Here is a 19,534-nt window from a genome sequence, read left to right on the forward strand (position 1 = left end):
CTTGACCAGCTCTTTGTTTGCTTGAATCTGTCGACAGCCGAGAATGCTAATACATCTTGAGGCGAGCGCCTCGTTCTGGGAAGTGCAGATGAACGTGGGAGAACTCAAGTGTAAACGCTCTGGCATGCCTGCACGTCTCATCCCATTGGTGGAAGGGTCTTGCTTCACCTTTGTTCTGAAAGTTTGACTCATACTCGTGTCAGAGAATCAGTCGATTTTAATTTGGGCTTTGAAACGTTGAAACCCGTATTCATCTTTCCCATGTATGGATTTCCTTTCGCCACCCTTACCCCTCATTTTTCTCTCCACAACATTTGGCAACGCTGATGGCGGCCGAAATACGGGCCGCGATTGGATGAAGTGCAGGGCTTCCCACACTAGACGTGAGCGAGGTGAAGGGGGATTAGGAGCCCGGTGCCAGGCAATCTCCCCGATAATGGAATGTGGTCCGCCTAACAACGTTCATAAATATTCAGATGAGGGTCGAAATGAGGCGGCCCGAAGAGATTGCGGGGCGCGAGCTGTCGGCGTCGCACGCGCGAGGAGAAACCACGTCGCAGTCAGGAATGCTGGGACGGTATGGCTCTTTTTTTGGGGGGGTCGGGGGGATTTGAGGTTTGTTTGATTTTTAGATATGAACCGTGTTGAGCTGATCTCTCTGAATGGGTGAAAACACACATTCCTCGCGCTCCAAGAAGTGATGTGTGAGGACTTCACCTCCGACAATTAGCATACGCAGCAGTTTCCCCTCAAACTGGGTGTCAGAGCCGCGATTAACGCAGTTTTTTTCGTTCAGCGACACGCTCCCTGTGGGTTTGCTGGACTCCTAAAGGCGAGAAAAAGCTGGAAAACAGTCACGTTAATGCCAGCAGTTATGAAGACTTGATATTTGTGCTAATAAGCGTCGTCTCAATCCAACAGCAGCAGCATCAGCACTGATAGCTCTGGTATTAAACATCTGGAAGACATCTTATTTGTTCCTCCTTAATTGCCAGTGATATTTTGAATAACTGAACTGAAGTATTAATTAAATAGAAGATTACATCTCCTCAGTGGTTAAAATACAGCTGAAATAACATAATTTAACCTCCATTTTTGGCAGGTATAAAGGGACTACCACGCACTCTGCATCTGATCTCGCATACCTTCCAGACCTTGCTGACGTTTTGTCTGTCAGACATTAATAGATGTAGGGTTTTGATTGTGCAGGGAGCGTTGCTCGCCGTGCAGGTGATTAGACTGTGCGCCACCTCTATTTTAATCTGGTATTCATACCCAGTGCCAAGGACAAACCATTTCTTGTGGATTGATGCACGGCTATTACATTCAAGGCCATCAGCAGAGACGAGACCATAAAAGTGTCTAACTACACAAACCTTGCTTCCTATTTTCAAACTCGCAATGTCAATAAAACACCTTTTTTCATTGTGTGCTGTGGATGGATGGAAATCATTTAGTCAAGCTTATCGTCATGGCGCATCACTTTGGGAGCAGACCGATTACAGTGTTTCGTGCCTGATTGGTTATTCCAACAGGTTTGCTCATATCGGGGGTTTCCTTTTCATATTAACATCAAAGAGCAGACCCAGTGGACCGCGGACCTTCACTTTTATCTCCGCTAGCGGCATTTACCTCCAGGGACGGCAATGCTCTGGCAGTTGGCCTGACCACTTTGGCGAAGACAGAAATATCGCAAAAACCATCACATGGATTGACTTAACATTTTGCACAGACTGATTTTGGGCGATCCCTTGACTTCCTTTAGCGCCATCATCAGGTGAACATTGTAATTTATCCAATTCTTACATGACCAAAGCTGCAAAACTAATCAGTTCCATCAGCCTCAGTTGTGCTTAATTCAATATAACATATCTTTATTCATGAAATTATATTGTGATGAGATCATATATCAAGATATTGTGAAATTGCTCAGTACTTGATGTCATTTGGCAAGTTTTGAATGTACAATGGAGTATACACAACCATGTAATTCATACATACATGCTTCTTGGCGGCCGGTAGTTTAGGAAGCGATTGATTTGATATGCAGCGTAGTTTTCTATGAAGAGTGGAGCGTGCGTTTTATTAAACGCCAATGACACAGTCAATCACGGTCATTTAATTGTAGGGGGCAAAAATAATCGTGAACAATGTTAACATGCGATTAATTGCGCCGCCCTGTGAAGCTTTGTGATCATATCATCAATTTGTATTGGTCTGCTTTGCTTGCCTCCTCGTGCGTGAACCTCTCCAGGACCCCCTCGGGCAGCGCCTCCAGGACCATTGATCTGCAACGAGGGTTTGATCGAGCATCTTTTTAACCCTGAGATTGAATGTCACGCGTGATCTCTGTGGCACTGTGACAGAATTCACAATTTATTAAAGGATGTATTTGAGCCAAAATTCACTCCATGAGACTCAGGAAACGTCACATTTAGTGAGGTGAATGAATCGGACCGCTTTGTGTTACAATTCAAAGACGCTTGGAGGTGTTTTTGTGTGCGCTTTTGGGTCTGGATGCCTCTGTTTTTGCTGTACTGCTGTTTCCCCTCGCCAGCAACGAGACCTCTTACTAATTCTGTGCTATTTATGAAACGTCAAAAACATCTAGGGACATATCGTGGCCTCGTTGTTAATACATTGTGTACAGGACTTGTGTGTGTGTGCCTGTGGTTGTGTGAGTTGAGGAGGGGGATATTTTTCGTAGACCTCTGTGGTGTGGCTGTTCTTCTGAACCTCGCTTTAGATTATATGTTTAGTCAAACCGCCTCAACAGCTCTGCGTCGAGAAAATCCCAAATTCCTTCCAAGGCAAACCATTGCTTAATCGTTAAGGGAGTAACTCTTTCATGAAGCAGCTCAAAGAACGAAATCCAAACAGGCAAGATGAAAAACAACCAACCCAAAAACTCATTTCATGTTCTTAGTTTTGTCAGAAAGTTGCCCCACTGGGGGGACGAGTGTTGTTCTGTGCCGGCACCCAGAACAACGAGTCAGCTGACATGGAAGAGGCGTCCACGTCCAATCTCCGTTGCCCTTCCCCGACAGTGTTTTGTTATGAACTATCCACTCGGCCTGCTGCTGTGGGGGAAAGGAAGAGAGCGAGGAGGAGGATATTAGAGCGAGCGAGCCGAACATGCCGCTCTCTCAAGGACGTGGACTCCTTTTGACCGAGGATACCGTCGGTCAGAAGACGTCGGAGCCTTTGGGTCCGTCCTCCTGTGTGTTTTATTTTTAGTTCAGAGCCACTACAACTGGGCAAGTTCTGAGGCTTAACCCATTAGGGGGGTTCTCAGTTTGGAGAAGAGGAAAAAAGGCAAAGCGTCTCTTCGGCTAAGCCGAGCAGTGGCTCCCTGTCGCATAATGAAGGGTCAGAAGTCGCTCATTAGTTAATGACGGCAATCAGACCGGGATTTAAAAAGTTACTTACGACTTAATAAGCGAACGCATGTTTGACCTTCATGGTTTGCGGTCATGCTAAAACTGCTAAATTCATTCATACCTCATTACTCATAATATAGGCGTATTCGTTTTGAGTCATTTTAAAACCGCAGAATGCAAATGCGATGATGCGACGACGTGACGATGACTCGTGTGATGAACTTTGGAGCCGCTCCACTCATCAGATTAACACCTTCAGAAGAAGCTCCAAACAAAAGCTCTGGTAGGATCCACAGATTATCACAAAGTTAGCGCTGTGGACTTTTAGAGTTATGCCTCTTCAGTTTGTTTTTTTGGACTTCTTAAGATACCAGTAATGACAATTTTCGCATCGCAGATAAAGACTTGATTGATGTTTGGGTGATAGAAGTAGTCTGGGGGTGGGGAAACTCTTTCAATGCAATGTGGACAGGGACACGATAACTGAATGAATGAAAAGGCCGTGGACAAAGAGGAGGGTGAAAAAAAAAAAGGGAGACAGGCCCATCGTGGAGGTGGGAAGCTGCCGCCGTGCGAGCTGACTGACGGCATATCAGATAGCAGCCGAATCGTGGCGCCCCTCGCTGAACCGCTGTCACCGCCCCGACTGGAGAGTCAGAGACACTATTGCATGAGCACACAAGTGCCAGGCCGCCATTTTCATGGAGACACACAATACAGTCTACGGTATCACCGGCGCGGTATGATAATTGCCATGATTATGCATCTAAATAACAGTTCTCACTCAGTGGCAGACGTATGATAATGCCATAGCCTATGCAAATATTGTTGATCGAGACATATTTTCATTTGGCTGTGTGTTTCAATTCCCTTTTAGGACTGAGGAACTTTTAGGTAATGTCATGTAATTTGAGGTAACGTCATCGTTTGGCTCATATATTTCAGTGGTCCTTTTTATTCCTTCTTTCCTAAATTGGCTCGTTGTGGGGCCCTCTTACCTTGTGAGGACCGCGCGTGCCAAAGGTGAGAAAAGCAGCCGTGTGTGCATTTAAACCTGGCGTGCATATTAAAAACTGCACTGGAATACATGTTTTCCCTTTCCTTGTTTAGCCGTCAACCTGCTCATCACATGTCCAGCTCAGCTGCTATCGACAGGGCAAAGAAACCCCTCTAATGGTGTGTATAATTCCAAAATGGTTCCCGTAATTAAATAGCATCTTGACATTAATTAGTTCAAGCTGTGGATGATACAGCCGGCCCAAATTCTTTCGCAATGCCTTCAATTGAATTAACCAAATGGACTGATAAATAAGGAGGCAATAGCTTTTAGTCTTGCCGTGCATCTGTTAACTAACGCACTTTCCTACAACCAGCTCCTCCCGACTCTCCATATTGTTGGTTAATGGCTGGGTGAAGTGGGCTCTTGGCCCATTGAGGGTACGGCTGCAACAGCGTGTGCACATTTACATCAGGTCAAATTTTATTTTCATCCAATGCTTTTGTTTACTTTTTAATACAGAAAAAAAAATCTGTAAAATACGTTTTTCTCTGCAGAATATTTTGTAACATCCCTTTATTGAAGGTGTTTGATCGTCATAATACTGGAAGAATCTATAAAATAACAGTTTTTCACTGCAAAATCTCTGTAAATGTATGGTTTTCGCCTTTTATTTTGAATTGATCGTTTTTTTTACGTTTTTAAAAATTTTTTTTTACAGTGTATCATCAGGTCACATTTTATTCATCCAATACTTTGGTTTACTGTATTCCCTAATCCATGCAAAACTAATGACTATATAGCCATTAAGCCCATGTTGCCATACAAGTATTAACATGTAGGTTAATTAAAGCACCGCTGTGCCTACACTAAGTCGTAGCCATGTGATCGGGTAAAAATTGACATTGGGTCAATTCCCCATCATCGAATTGCTAAAAAAAACCAACTTCAAATCATTCGTGCTTCCTTTCGTCCATCTCTTTACGTGCTCCTATGGCTGTACCCTTGTTATGAATGTTAAAACTTAGGAACGCTACGAAGGAATTTCTTCACATTTGGCACAAACGTCCATCTTCTAAAAATTCACTAATTCAAGAGTGGTAGTCACCGGTTGAGGCCAATGTGACCTCATCGAACAAGTGTAAGCCGTAACTCAAGGAACCATATGCTAATTATCAACCTAATCTCTAAAAGGATGAATTAATAACATAACCGGGAGGCGAGTTATAAAGAAAGTCAGTTTTAGGCCTCAGCCTTCACCTCATTATCGCGCTTTTCTTTTCTTTTTTTACCTCTGCTCTCTTATTCTGTCGTGTATGTGGTTATTGACTTCCTGTCCACATCTCTCAGTCTCACCTTGCCTTTCATTATCACTGCCTCTCTTTTCTCCCCTCCTCCTTTTTCTTCCTCCTTTTCCTTCCTTCCTCCCTTTTTCCTCTCCTTTTTTTGGTGTAGAAATTCACATCATGGCCGCCTCCTCTGAGGTACGCTTGGCTTTTGACGCACAATACATGACCTTTTTAAACCGTTTGTCTCTGGAGAACTCTTCCTCTTTAAGCCCTCTCCCCTTTACACATCAACCTGAAAACACTGCTGCGGTTTCTGTTTTCCAGTTTCCAGCATTAGCATCGCAACGCCCCACCTGGCCGCGGCTGGATCGTGTAGGAATAAATGTTTCCGCCTTCCTTTCGGTTCATAAAACCAGAGTACATTTCCTACCGGTCCCTTTTGCGTTATAGTGAAGTTACTTGTGCTATTTGTCCCGTGGTATAATTAGACAAGGCAGCTCTCCATAAAGCCTCGTCTTTCTGTGGAGCTCAGGCGCAGCAGTCGGGGTCCCCGAGGATGCGGCTGGCTACAACTGCACTGCATGAGGGTGAAATATGACTGCATCACTTTTGAGGACGGCATCTGCAGCCTTGGCTCCCGTCTCCACTCTGAAGCCCATAATGCGGGGAGGTCGGCCCCGGCGTGAGATAACTGATCGGCAACAACGGCAAACGGGTACACAATGCGATAATTTGAAAGGCTACCACCGGAGCCGTGCGACGGAGGCAGTATAAGCGTACACCCCCTCCACCCTCCTCCTCCTCCGTGACGGATGGCCTCGGACAGGTGTTGGAATCGCTCGGGAATGTCGGAGCAAATGTCTCACCCACATGACAAGCGTTGTGAGCCGTTTTGTGGAGGCGAGTTGTAAAGACGGAGCCTTTTTTGTTTGGCACTAGAAAAAGTAGCATACACCCACATTGCATTGTTCAAAGCTTTTTTAGAAGAAGCTAAGAAACGGGGATCTCATTGTACCTTAAACTATGACTAAACGCAATAATTTTCACGCAGTGCCTCGTAAGCTATTCTCGGGTAATCCCTCTCTTCTGACAGGAGTCCAAATCTGCCTATTTTGTTCCATCAGCCCGGAAAAAAGGAGTTGTGATTAATGATGTGAGGTAATAACTGGCATTCATCAGCACCTCGTTAAGCATGCGGCAAAGCAGAAGAGATGTGAGATGAGGCCTGTAATAATAACCCAGCACAAAGGTGATGGAGTTATTGGCTCCCTGGCCTCTTTTAAAGTGGTGTCATTACACAGAAGCACACAAACGGATACGCACACGATGCACTTTGCACGCTTCCTGTAAACCCACAGAAACCCCTCAAAAGCAAGAATTTATAAGGGGCGTTTAACTCTTGCACCATGCTGTTTGATTTATAGTGGAATGGGTCTTATACTGACTTCCAGGAGGCCGGTATGTGCTTTATGATAGATGCAGCAGGGGATGACGTATTTTTCCTCGCTCTGGTTCCCTTAAAAAAAAAAAAAGGAGCGATTAGGATTTGTGGACTGGATTTTGGCAAACAGACATGTTTTGTTCAGCAAGGTAATCTTTACAAATGAGCCCCACTTTCATGATTTTTTGTGTATGCTTGAAGTGCCAAATTGGTAACCAATCTCCAGCATTTAGGACTCATTCCTTCAGCACTCTGTTCACACAAAGATTAAGTTTCTTGCCTGAAAATGACGGTCTCTGAGGGAGCCGTTATCGGACCGCCTCGTCAAACTCAACCATCGATCTTATTGACGCGTACAATACATCGCCAATGCAGCAGCTGTCTCCGTCTCTTTTATTGTGTGGGAACTTATATTCATTTCCTACTCATTTTGGGAATGTGGGGACGACGTCTGAATGTGGAGAAGCCGGTCCTTCCTGTGCCTGCAGTTCCTCTCGCATGCCTCGCACTTGCAGTTTAGGTTTCATGTGAGACTGGAGAGGCAGCGGTAGCGCATTCATCACATCCTTTTAGGCCCCTTGTTGACGAGGAGAGCCTGGGGAGAGGGGTCAAGGATTGGTTCAACGGAGTAATAATGAAAAGGGAGGTGGGAGAGGGGGGGGGGGGGGCAGCTGACATTGCTGCTGGGAAATCTAGCACGGTGACAGCCACCACTGTCAGAAAAAATAGCAACAACACATGACAGGACTATGTCTCATTTCATCAGAGGAATTCCTCCCTTCATTGCGTTCCTCTGTGATCCTGCAGGTGGTTTGTTTCCCAGGTGCAGTACAAGTTATTAGAGCAGTAACTAAAATACTTAATGATTTGTTGGCCATGTTCTTGCATGGAGATCATGAGCGCTGGTCCCTGCTGGTGTGCACATACATCTTCACTGTACGCTCACTGCCAGCCTGCCCCCTGCTGTACAGTCATAGATACATCTCTCTCTCTCTCTCTCTCTCTCTGTCGCTCTCTCTCTCTCTCTCTCTCTCTCTCTCTCTCTCTCTCTCTCTCTCTCTCTTCAGCTCTTACAGCAGGGAAAGACACTCCTGAAGCATATATACATATATATGTATGCATATATTATATATGCTTATCGCAAATATTTTTGTATCACATCGGACCTTATGAAAGATAACCGCCAGTTAACCAGTTAGCTTTTTTTTTTTTTAATCTCAAAAGCTTTGCTCAGGTTCATTTTCAATTGTTTAGAAGATAAATATGATTAAAATTTAAATGTTTTTTTACTGTTTAGTTTTTACACACGGTTTTAAGCCTTTATGACATATAATAATGACGAAGACTTGCCAGATTTTGAAAGTTAAATTTGTCCTAAAAAAAAGAGCGAAATAATTTTGCCAAAAGGACTTTTTTTTTTACATATTTATTGATAAATAAGATCAAAAAAACTAGACGGACTGTTATCATTGCAGTACTAAAAGGGTTATTAAGCTGATCTGTTCTCAGCGTGACTTTTTGTCGATTACGTTGGTTTCCAAAAGTCACACATTTTACATTTTAGAGGAAAGAAAGAATAAATATTGTTTCCCAGAATGATTCTGCAGAATGCAAACCAGCAATCTAAATATCCTTTTACGTCAACATTGTCATCTAAAGTGGTTATTTGCATAAAAATACACAATTGAAATGCTGAGGAAATCAAATGTTCGTGTTATAGTTGTGTGTATGTGTGTGGTTGTGTTGTTATTGTAATGTTGCCTTGTTAGATTTTCAACGACTAATGTGGAGGCATTATGAACATTTGATACCAAATTGTTGAGCTGACCTGAAGATTCATTCAAATGAATGTCACCCTTTACATCTTTCCATGCAAATGATATAATATAGAGTAGTTTAAAATCAGCTTGTGCACAGGTTAAAGTCTACTAATGTACACGGTTACCTGCCTCTTAAAATCAGACTGGTTCTGTTTATTTTAAAATGCATCCATGTGTAAGAAAACTGCTATCTTCAAACTAACTATAGCACCTGCCAGGCGTCTACAGGACTTTTATGTTCAACCTGGGATCAAACTTCTTCATAAACGGAGCAATATAGTCCAGAGGCAAAACCGGTCCAGATGGCTGTGATTAGGAGGACTGCACCTGTGAAAATGAAGGCTCAAGGGATGATTAAAAGTCCTGGAGGAGAAATAAGGAGAAGGAACGCGAAGGAGGTCAGCTTTTACATAAACCTGGAAATCCTGACTGAGTGCTGCGAAGATGAAAAAAGAGGTGGCATGTAGATGTGGTATTGTGTTCAGGGACGGGCTGTTAAAGTCATAGATATTCATACCGCTCATTATCTCGCCGATAGCAGACGTTCTGATCACGGGTCCATCTGCGTTTTAATGATGCTCCCTTAGCGATGATAGCGCTGTGATGCGCTGCCTCTTATGTCAGAAGATAGCGTTGAAACGAGCCGCTTAAATCAAATGTAATTAACTCGAGAGCAGAGGCCTTGTGGGTTTTTTTTTTAATAGGCACCTTTCAACCTTTTAACCCCGGTTCTGTTTCATCACATCAACGGAGAATGCAGAAGACTTTAGTTGCACGCGTGCCGAGCTTCAAATCCATCGTTGAGCTCCTGCAGTTGGCACCATGAACTCAGCAATGCCAACAATGAGCAGAGGTATTAAACATCCTGCTTTGTAAACCCATGCACTCGATAGCCCAAATCACACATGGACCAGTCTTCATAGCATTCCCATGACATTTACTTCATAACTCCAGTGGAGTATCTGACCCTGTTGGTCAAGAGTGTGTCTCCAGCCTCTCTTAAGGCGGCAGGTCTATATATGCTGAGTCATGGGAAAGACCGAGGTGTACATGCCCGGAGCAGAGCAGCTTTAAGAGCGAGGAGGACTGGGGTTGGAGAGCCACTCCTAAATGATTCTCACAGAAGTGCAGGAAGAGCTCAGGATGTGTATGACAGGTGATGATAATCGACACAGGTGCACGTTGGTCCATATCAGTAGCTGCAGATGTGATGAGGGATCATACAGGTGGGGCACAGCACTACATTGATGAAGATGACATTTAAATAACATTAGATGTGTTGATGGATGCAACTGTGCATGTAAAAACAGTATTTAACACAGTCGCGTATATGATTTGTTATTCGTCATATAATGAGATGTATTCGTAAATGTATTACGAGTGAAAGCCCTCCCACCAAATTATACATACAGGAGGAAGACCTTCGGACGGAAAGAGACACAAAACGACTACAAAGAGACACAAGACAAAAACAAACAGAGGTCAAAGGGGCACAAGAGGTCAGCGGTTTGGCTCCTTCAGCTGTTCAACCATGCATGAGTCAGAGTTTAAGACGGATAAAAGTCTTCATTTAATGACGTCGGAGGCACTTAACTTAACTCAGTTTCCAGTAAGAACCCATTTCTCTGAAGATTTGCTTTAGCCTATAATTGGTATGATATGTTCATAATCTAAGAAGGCTGTGCTGCTAATGCATCTCAAAGGGGGTTCTTCGTTTCAAAAAGGGAACGCGTATGAGCACCTTCATCGACAAAGCGTCAGATTCTCAGCAGTTTTCTCTTTTTCCGTACTTTATTTTTCTTGGAGAAATCAAGTTGGCCTCGCTGCCGGAGCAGCTTTTTGTTGGTTTCGGAGCCCACAGAGACAAACCGTCCCTCACACCTTGTGATCAGAAAAGATCTGTCAGCATTTTCTCTTTACTCTCTCTTTCACGATCTCCTCTGAGGGGGCTCGAGCTTCTCTTTATTCTTGCCTGGTGGTTCATTTGAGCTTAATCACATCGCACCAAACTCGCAGCCACCTGGGGGACCGGCGGGAATTAATGAGTGTGAGGGACGGCCAACAGATGGATGAGGGACCAAGGGGCCCCTGCTAGGAGTGTGTAGAGAACACCTGCTGGTTAGAAAGAAGAAAAAAACATCCTCTCCGCCTTTTTCCGACTGAGCAATGACAAGGAGAGGCCGTCTGCGGGCTGACTGATTGTTCGGAGCTGTCCACACCTCCCGAGAAAGTCTCCAGAAACCATCGGGGCTTTGAGGAAGATGGCATCTAATATCTGTCTCAATGGTGGGAAGGGAAAAAAAGACACTGCGTAATGAAACATGACAGATATTAGGATTAAGATCCGTCTTATACAGACAAGGGCTGAACAAGTCGGAGATGGTGACTTGTATTGTGTTGTCCTCGATTTTGGGTGCATATACTTTCTAGAAGGGATGCACAATACACACACACAGACACACACAGATATATGATACATGATTGGCTGATAATCGGACATTTATTTAATTACTAGGGGTGAGAATCACCAGAGGTCCCACGATACGATATCATCACGATACTTAAGTCCCGATACGGTATTATCACGATACTGCAATACATTGAGTATTGCGATATATTGCGACCGCAAATTGCCCCCAAAGGAAAACTTTGTGGACAAAAAATAAATTGATTGTATTATTCTTGGACCAAAACGTTTAGAATTGATTCAATAAAAGATCGATAATCGGCTTCCGTGTATCAATACAACATCGACACGCAAAATATCGCGATACAATGCCGTATCTATTTTTTCCCCCACCTCTATTAATTACTAGGCCAAATGCGTAATGAGGCTCTTCTCCAGCTTTAAACCGTAAGAAGAAGTTTCAGGTTTCTTATGAAACCCAACGTCATTTGAATGTAGTTTTCCGCCATACATTTTCTTCTTTTATTGACTCGTAAGCAGCAGGAATTAGTTTTTTTTCTCTCGCTGTACCTGTACGCTAATATACGTCCAGCAGTTGGCTGCCTTGCCAGTGGAGTTTAATGAGTATGAATAGAGCTTGTTTCCTGTGGTAATTTGCTTCACAGCCGGTTGAGAGTCCTCCTCGTGGTTTGTGCACACACGGCAGACCTCGCCGGATCTCACCGTCTAATCGATTCATGCCGGTACGGGAAGTATTATGTTCTCCGTCATCGTTTCAGGATGTGGAGAAGTGTTTTATATACAAAAGCTGTCCGTGTATCCGTTTACCTTGAGTTTCCGCCTGGTCCACTTCTGTTCCTCTCTCTGGAGTGCTTCGTTTATATCCTCTTGAGACGACTCGGTGAATGTCTTCAAGTTGTTTCTGTCGCTGTATGTACTTAAACAATCTTACACTTCTTACTATTACTCAATATAACATCAATGTTAAACTTTTTTTTCTCTTTTTTTACATGTGGACCCTTATCTTCCATCAAATTCAAAACCTATCATCCACATCAGGTAAGAGCACCATATTCTTTTTCACCGGTTGAAAACTGTATATTTCTGCTGTGAACTCGCTATATTAGCATTGGAAATGCCTGTTTTGGTCTTGAACAGGACTAAGTTTGCTCTGGACTTTGTCTCGACTGCCTTTGGACTCGATTCGCACTCGACAGGACCGGTTCTTGGACTTAACTCTGACTCAATAAGTTGGTCCTGATAGAGCGGTCTGGAGCAGAACTGCCTTTAGCTCGATTGAAGCACGATTTTATCTACTTCCTTCATCCCCCCCTTCTCGCAGATTTCTCTAAGTAGGTTAACTCGGCATGCCAACCTCTTGGAGCTGCGATGTTGTGCTGGAAACAGTTATTTCCATCCGAGTAATGTCCTCTTAGGTCCTGTAGTGATTTGAGTGCCTAGAGCAGAACATTGGCGACCTGTAACAGCTTTTGCTGTTTCCTGAGAAGGAAATTGACAAAAAGAAAAATCTCACCGGGCCACCTCAGCACATTGCTCTGGAGACTGCTTGGGGGGGTTTGTGACCTCTACTTTGTGACCGGTCCACAACCAATTACACACAGAGTTCAACAGACGACAAACCCCGGAGACCTTAGACTACTTCATCACCTGGGAAATGAGGCCTTTTTGCAGCCAGCTATTGCAGCACTGTGGGGTACCACGGTGCCAGCTTTCAAGGACAGTGAGTTAGCTTGGCCTCTTTGCATGCAGCCAGGCTATCTGATTGGCTACAAGTGCCCCTCCGCTGAGTATTAAGTAAAGCAACTCGGCATCCATCATGCTGCCATATTGCCCAAGGAAATTAGGCCATATGGTTGTACATTACTTTAGTAAAGTCTTTGGTAATCATAAGTATTAAAAAGGCAGTATCATTTGTAATGTGCTGTATTACAGAGGGCTATTAAGCACCTTTGTACACTCACAAAAAAAGGGCTGCAGTGGTTGGCGCTAGGTGGAAAAAATGGAGCTCAACGTGCTCTAAATAATGTTCTCCAGAGGCCAAAAGTTTCTTTTTCTGCCGCCCTTTATGTTCTCTGCTGAACTGCATCAATAGGCTTTTACAACAGGGGACACTTTGGATTGTCACAGTAGGAAAAGCACAGGAGTGAATAATGAAATTCATAATGGCTGGATTGCAGGGTGCTGGTATTGTTCTCACGAGGTCACTGTCGTCGCTCACTGGGACGCTAGAATGGGATGGCGCCGTTATTAATGTTATTAGTGCTCTCTGAAATTCTTCCGTGAAAAAGGCATTTTTCCGCCATGTTGGCAGTATAATGCAAGGGTGGAAATTGTGACCGCGGAGCCGGGATCAATTATGATAATCAATTCATAATTATCTCGACAGCGATCAATAAATCAAATACTTTGCACTGGGAATCAACCCGAAAACTTTGGAACCAATTTTGTCTCCAGACCTTCTTTTCCCTGTGTTTGAGTCATCGTAGAAACCCCAAATTAATTCTAATTCTTGTGTTTATTGTATGTATTTGTTCAGCAAAGTCTTGTGGCAAAAAAAAAAAATCACTTATAAAATATATTTTGATCGTAACTATGAACATCCAGCATATGAGCCAGATTCCCCAAAAATGCCTCCTGGAGCGTCAATAAGACACCTTTTTGGAAAGATTAGGACCTAAAGAATCTGAATCTACAACAAAAATCCCAATAAAAAAAGTGTTGGCCTGTTAGGAAGGAGTTGTTCGGTTCAAAAATGCAAAAATTACATATTTTATGCAAAAAGATTGTCTGAATGGGGCATGCTGGGACTTACAATTGATGCAGAAGGATTTTTTTCGCACGGTTTCCAAAAGGTTAAGGAACAAAAAACACCGGGTTAAAGCAGTTACCGTGTTTGAAACAGTCCCACAGCAGCAGGTCTCTGTGTTCCAGCAGGATGAAGGAACGTGTGTGACGCCGCTTTTAGTTCCTGACAACCTGCAGTCGTGTATCTGCGGCGTCGCCGGGATTGAAATCCCTGAAAGGGCTTGAAGATTGATGCCGCTCTCTGCTGATTGCCTTTCTCTTTGTTTCCTTCCCCCAAACAACTCTAAAGCCTGAATGCAGCCGAGAATTACAAAAAAAAGAAAGAAAAAAAACATCCTGACACTAATCTGACGTCAATCCTCCTCGCTTCTCGAAGGCTGTTCTGTTTCTGGCAAAATGACTGAAGATGAGAGCTCTTCCTCAGTTGTGGAGACAGTGAGCTTTGATGTCTGTGTTTTAACTTTGGGATCCGACACCTGGGCACCGACCTGATGAATGCATGAGATGTGGTGGACGTGTGTGTGTGTGTGTGTGTGTGTGTGTGTGTGTGTGTGTGTGATCATTTGTTTAAATGCAAGGCGACGTCATGCACGACGTAACAACGGTTTCCTGCCTTTTTTAAAGAAAATGTGATGAAGAAATACATAGAAGTAACTTTACTGAATTGTTATTGATTATTAGAATAATAAGATGAAATATTCCTTTATTAGTTCCGTAGCGGCAGACGGTTAAAGTGCACACGAGACATAGAGTAAAAATAAAACAAGTAATACAAATACACAGTGAGAATCCACAATAACAATGTTATATATATATATATATATATATATATATATATATATATATATATATATATATATATATATATATATATATATATATATATATAAAAACTAGTCTGGATTGACCAACAGTCCAGACTCATTGGAATTTTTTTCCACAGGGCTCTGAGTCAGTTTTTTTAAATAGAAACACACTATAATAGGAAGGAGAAAGAAAATATGGAGAAAAACACTATATATACATACATACATATGAAAAACACTATACATACATACATACATACATACATACATACATACATACATACATACATACATACATACATACATACAAACAAACAAACAAACAAACAAACAAACAAACAAACAAACAAATGAAAAACCCTATATACAAGGTATAATGAGCAAAAGGTGCATTTATATATATATAGATATATAGATATAGATATAGATATATCACATATTGCACGTGAGTAAAGTGAGGTAGTGTTATTTTACACATCTTTCAACAGGAATGTGTCTCGCATACAAACATACGATTTAAAGTGCCGATACCGATCCGGCTGTTTGAGTCGGTGTCGTCCCTCTTGCTTTAATATTCATATATATATATATATATATATATATATATATATATATATATATATATATATATATATATATATATATATATATATATATATATATATATATATATATATATATGCTGGATTGGACACGATTGTGATACCGGAGGACAGAAGATGCAAATGTGTGATACTCTCGCCGGCACCTCTGTCTGTTTTCTATGTTTCATTATTATTCTCATTCAAAAGAGACCCTACAGCAAGCTGCATCCAATATGTGCTGGCGTTCCAACGTTCATCCTTTTCAGGATTCAATTACTGTTCGCCCTTTTTTTTTTGATTTTCTTTCTCGCTCTTATCCATTGAAAAGATTTTTTTTTTTTTTTAAATTCTCATAACAATACTCCCAATATCATGAATCTAAGCCGATGTTCATTTCTCACCATGCTCGACGGGATTGTGCCGGAGGTGGGAGGGGGGGGGGTCAATAAGACACCTTTTTGGAAAGATTAGGACCTAAAGAATCACAATCCACAACAAAAATCACAATAAAATAAAGTCTTGGCCTGTCAGGAAGGAGTTTCAGTCAAAAAACTGTGTCGTTTGGTTAAAAAAAATGGAAAAATATGACGTTTTTTATGCCAAAAGATGGTTTGAATGGGGCAAATTTGAGCGGGAGGATTTTCGCACATGGTTTCCAAAAGGTTAATGGAGGCTTGTTTTTTTTATTTCTTTGTGCTTTTTCTTGGTGTTGGTGTGAGTCTGCCTGCCATGTGTATTCTTGCCACACGTGAGTTCAGCGTCAAACACTTCTTAATGTCTTTTAATAGAAAGCGTGTGGACTCGTCGGTTAATTTTGAGGTATTTTGCCGACTAACGACATTTCATCTCCCTTACGTGACTCCTCTGAACTCTCGAGGTCAAGGAGTCAATAAAAAGTGACCGTCTGAGAAGTAATAACAATAAAGTGAACCAGCTGTAGCCGTCCATGGCAGACCGAGTGAACTACACGAGCTGAGATAATAACACATGACCTGCACGCTTGCAGCCCACACACACACGGTGCAGGTCTCATAATCTTTGTGTTTTCCAAGTCCAATTAATCTAAAGATGGCGAGTGAACTCAAAGCAGGCCCGAGGACGATCGTGACAATTAGTTAAAAGTCGTTAACTCAACAATGATTGATGCCTCAATCCGAGCCGGGCTGCAGGATTAAAAATAAAAAAAAAAGAAAACCTGACCGTTGGGTAATGACGCTTCCTTCACCGCCTCCGCCGTCTAATTGAAAATGTATTTATTCCTCTAAATTAGAGCCTGCTCTCAACTCTCCCTCCCTTCCTATTAAGGAGATTGGCTGTGAGCATTTAACTTTGTCTGTCCACTTACGAGTGAAACGGCTTGGAGAGGAAAAAAAAGTAAAAAATCATCACTGCCACGGGTTTGTGTCGCCTTGATTAAACGGCAGAACGTCTTTTGAAGTGCCAAAAGTTTGATTTCTCTGCACATGTGCCGGCGTTTCCCCGAGAGGAGCTTTACCCGGGCAGAGCTGGGCCGAGATGTTACACGATGACAGGCTATTCCCACTGAGCAAATTTAGTTTATAATTGCCTCGCCCTCTTCTCCCCTCCCACCACAGTTTGCTAGTGATTACGATTACCAACGTCGCGTGACATTTTTTATTTATTTTCATGACAAACATTTCCTTATGGAAGTACAGTATGTCCCTCTCCCATCCTCCTCTTCCTCCTCCTCCTCCTCCCCTCTGCCACAGGATGTTAACCAGGGCACGCTATAGCGCGAGGTGTGGACTAGAACAGATGCAATTATGCATGCTTTTGCAGATTAGCTAATCACAGGCACCACCTGGGTGTGCTGATTGCTATTAATCCACTATTGTAATTGAAAATTAGGGGTTTGCACGGCGAACGCACGCTGTCTGTTCATTGGCCCTAATAGATTTTTTACACCTGCCTCTCCTGACAGGCTTGTCATTCAGACCGAGTACAGCAATGCTGCATCAACCCCCCCCCCCTCCCCCCCCTCACCCCAACCTACACTCTGTTATGATAGGATGGCGATGGCCGCGATCCACTTTTCCATTTCACATTCGGTGAACGCCGGCGGAGGAAATGCAGGAAGCAGCGTGTCTCGCGTTAAATACTCTCTCCCTGAGGACATGCGGTGTAACTGCGGCAACCCTCGCCTCCACATTTCAGCCGTGAATATGAATCAGCACGGAGAGTAATAGATCATTAAGTGACAATGAGGCATTGTCGTGCTATTTTTATACAAACGGCAGCACGACACTCCAGTGTTTGTACACCTTGCCAGCGTGTTATCGGCGCTCGCTAGAGCGGTGGTTCTCAAACTGTTTCTGTCTCCACTTTGGAGGAAGCAAAATGTTCCACCGCCCCGACAACATGGAACAAAATGGTCCGACTTGTTGAGACTCCTCCATCCGTGTTTTTTTAATGAATAGATTAAAGAAAATGTAAATCCCTTTCAAGTAAACCAGATTGCTCCATCTGACAAGAACTAATAACATGTGCAATCACTTTGTTAAAACAATGCAAATAAAGTTATATATGTGCAAAAAAAAACCTCATATTTGGCAAAAAAGATGAGCAAGGAAGCCGGTTGGATCCCTGTTTTCTCCTCATAGTTTTATGTTGAAGTGTCTTTGAGCAAGGCACTGAAGCCCCAGAGCTTCACAGCAGCACAAAGCTCCTTCATTACTAAGGATGATGACATGCAGAGAATAATCCCCCCACTGTGGGATTAATAAAGGATTCTTTAAAAAAAAAATTATATATATTTTTTAAGAATCTGTATCCCCCTCACGCCCCACCTGTAATACCTTCGCGCCCCACTAGAGGGTCGCGCCCCACAGTTTGAGAATCACTGAGTTACATGAAGAAATGAAGAGTAACATTTTTTTCTTGTTCTTTACGTTGACAATTGGCTTCCAATCGTCCTCGAAGGTGACACCATGAGAGCTGACTGTGTTGTGACTGGACTACAGCTTTCTTTAGTATTTTTTTAGAAGGGTTTTACCATCACAGGCAATCCACTTGTAACCCCCCCCCCCCCCCCTCCATGAGACCCTGCATTCATTGAACAATGCCTCCGCCACCGAGCATCAATCCTCATCCGGGCCGCCAGCTCTTATGCTCCTTCTCACCATTGATAATCCTGTTCTGAAGGAAAACGGATTATGGCGCATACTGCTACGAGTTTCCCTAAAGCTGTTTCTCACAGTTAATTAAATTTGTCATTGTCTTTGGAAATGGTTGGCATCCTCATTCTCTTCACTCTTCGCTGGGATGTGTGCGCCCGAGGAAAGGGGCGTCCTGTTGGAGTAATTGAGCCTAATGGATTACCCTCACCTGGCGGTACACGTCCTTATTCTGCTCGTACACCTGTGGGCGTGTGCGGGTGTGTAAGTGCATCTTCTTTGTGTGTAATTGCACAAAAGAAGACAGAATGTTAATCCATTGTTGCTAAACGTGCACCAAAACACACACACGTAAAGACACACAGAGTACTTTAACTACCGTGTGCAAACCGTCATGCAAAGACACACACACACACAGTTATTTTTGTTATGAATTACAGACTACTTCTACACTGCACACAATTTTTCAATTTTTCAGCAGATAGTGCTCTTGTTAAGTGTTCATCCAGAAGTGGAGACACAATAATTCAAATGCCAACAAGACATTTACAATTGTGCTTCTCTTATGCAACGAGGCAACAGAGTGCTGCAGGAAAGAGTCCTTGAATCTGGAAAGGACTTCCAGTTCCCTTTTCCTCAAAAAGGGAGGGAACCGGTGCAACGTTGACTTCATAATAATATTTCATCTCAATCTATGAGATACCGTTGGCATTATGTATTTCACCCTGAGCTGGGCTTAAAACTTCTTCCCTCTTTTGTGATCTTTTGAAATGCTGTATAATAACTACCGTTTTCCTTGTTAAAGTTCCACATATACGTAAGTGCTGCTGGTCCAAAGATGGCTGAAGAA

General features: G+C 42.9%; 1 protein-coding gene across 6 annotated transcripts in view; it reads left to right on the forward strand.

Moving 5' to 3' along the window:
• magi3a (membrane associated guanylate kinase, WW and PDZ domain containing 3a) overlaps positions 1 to 19,534 on the forward strand; it is a 112,535-nt gene that overhangs the window by 34,555 nt on the left and 58,446 nt on the right. The window lies entirely within an intron of this gene.

The sequence above is a fragment of the Clinocottus analis genome, unplaced genomic scaffold, assembly GCF_023055335.1.
Source record: "Clinocottus analis isolate CAN_PGR_092001 unplaced genomic scaffold, fCliAna1.0.p SCAF_4, whole genome shotgun sequence".
In the NCBI taxonomy this organism is placed as follows: domain Eukaryota; kingdom Metazoa; phylum Chordata; class Actinopteri; order Perciformes; family Cottidae; genus Clinocottus; species Clinocottus analis.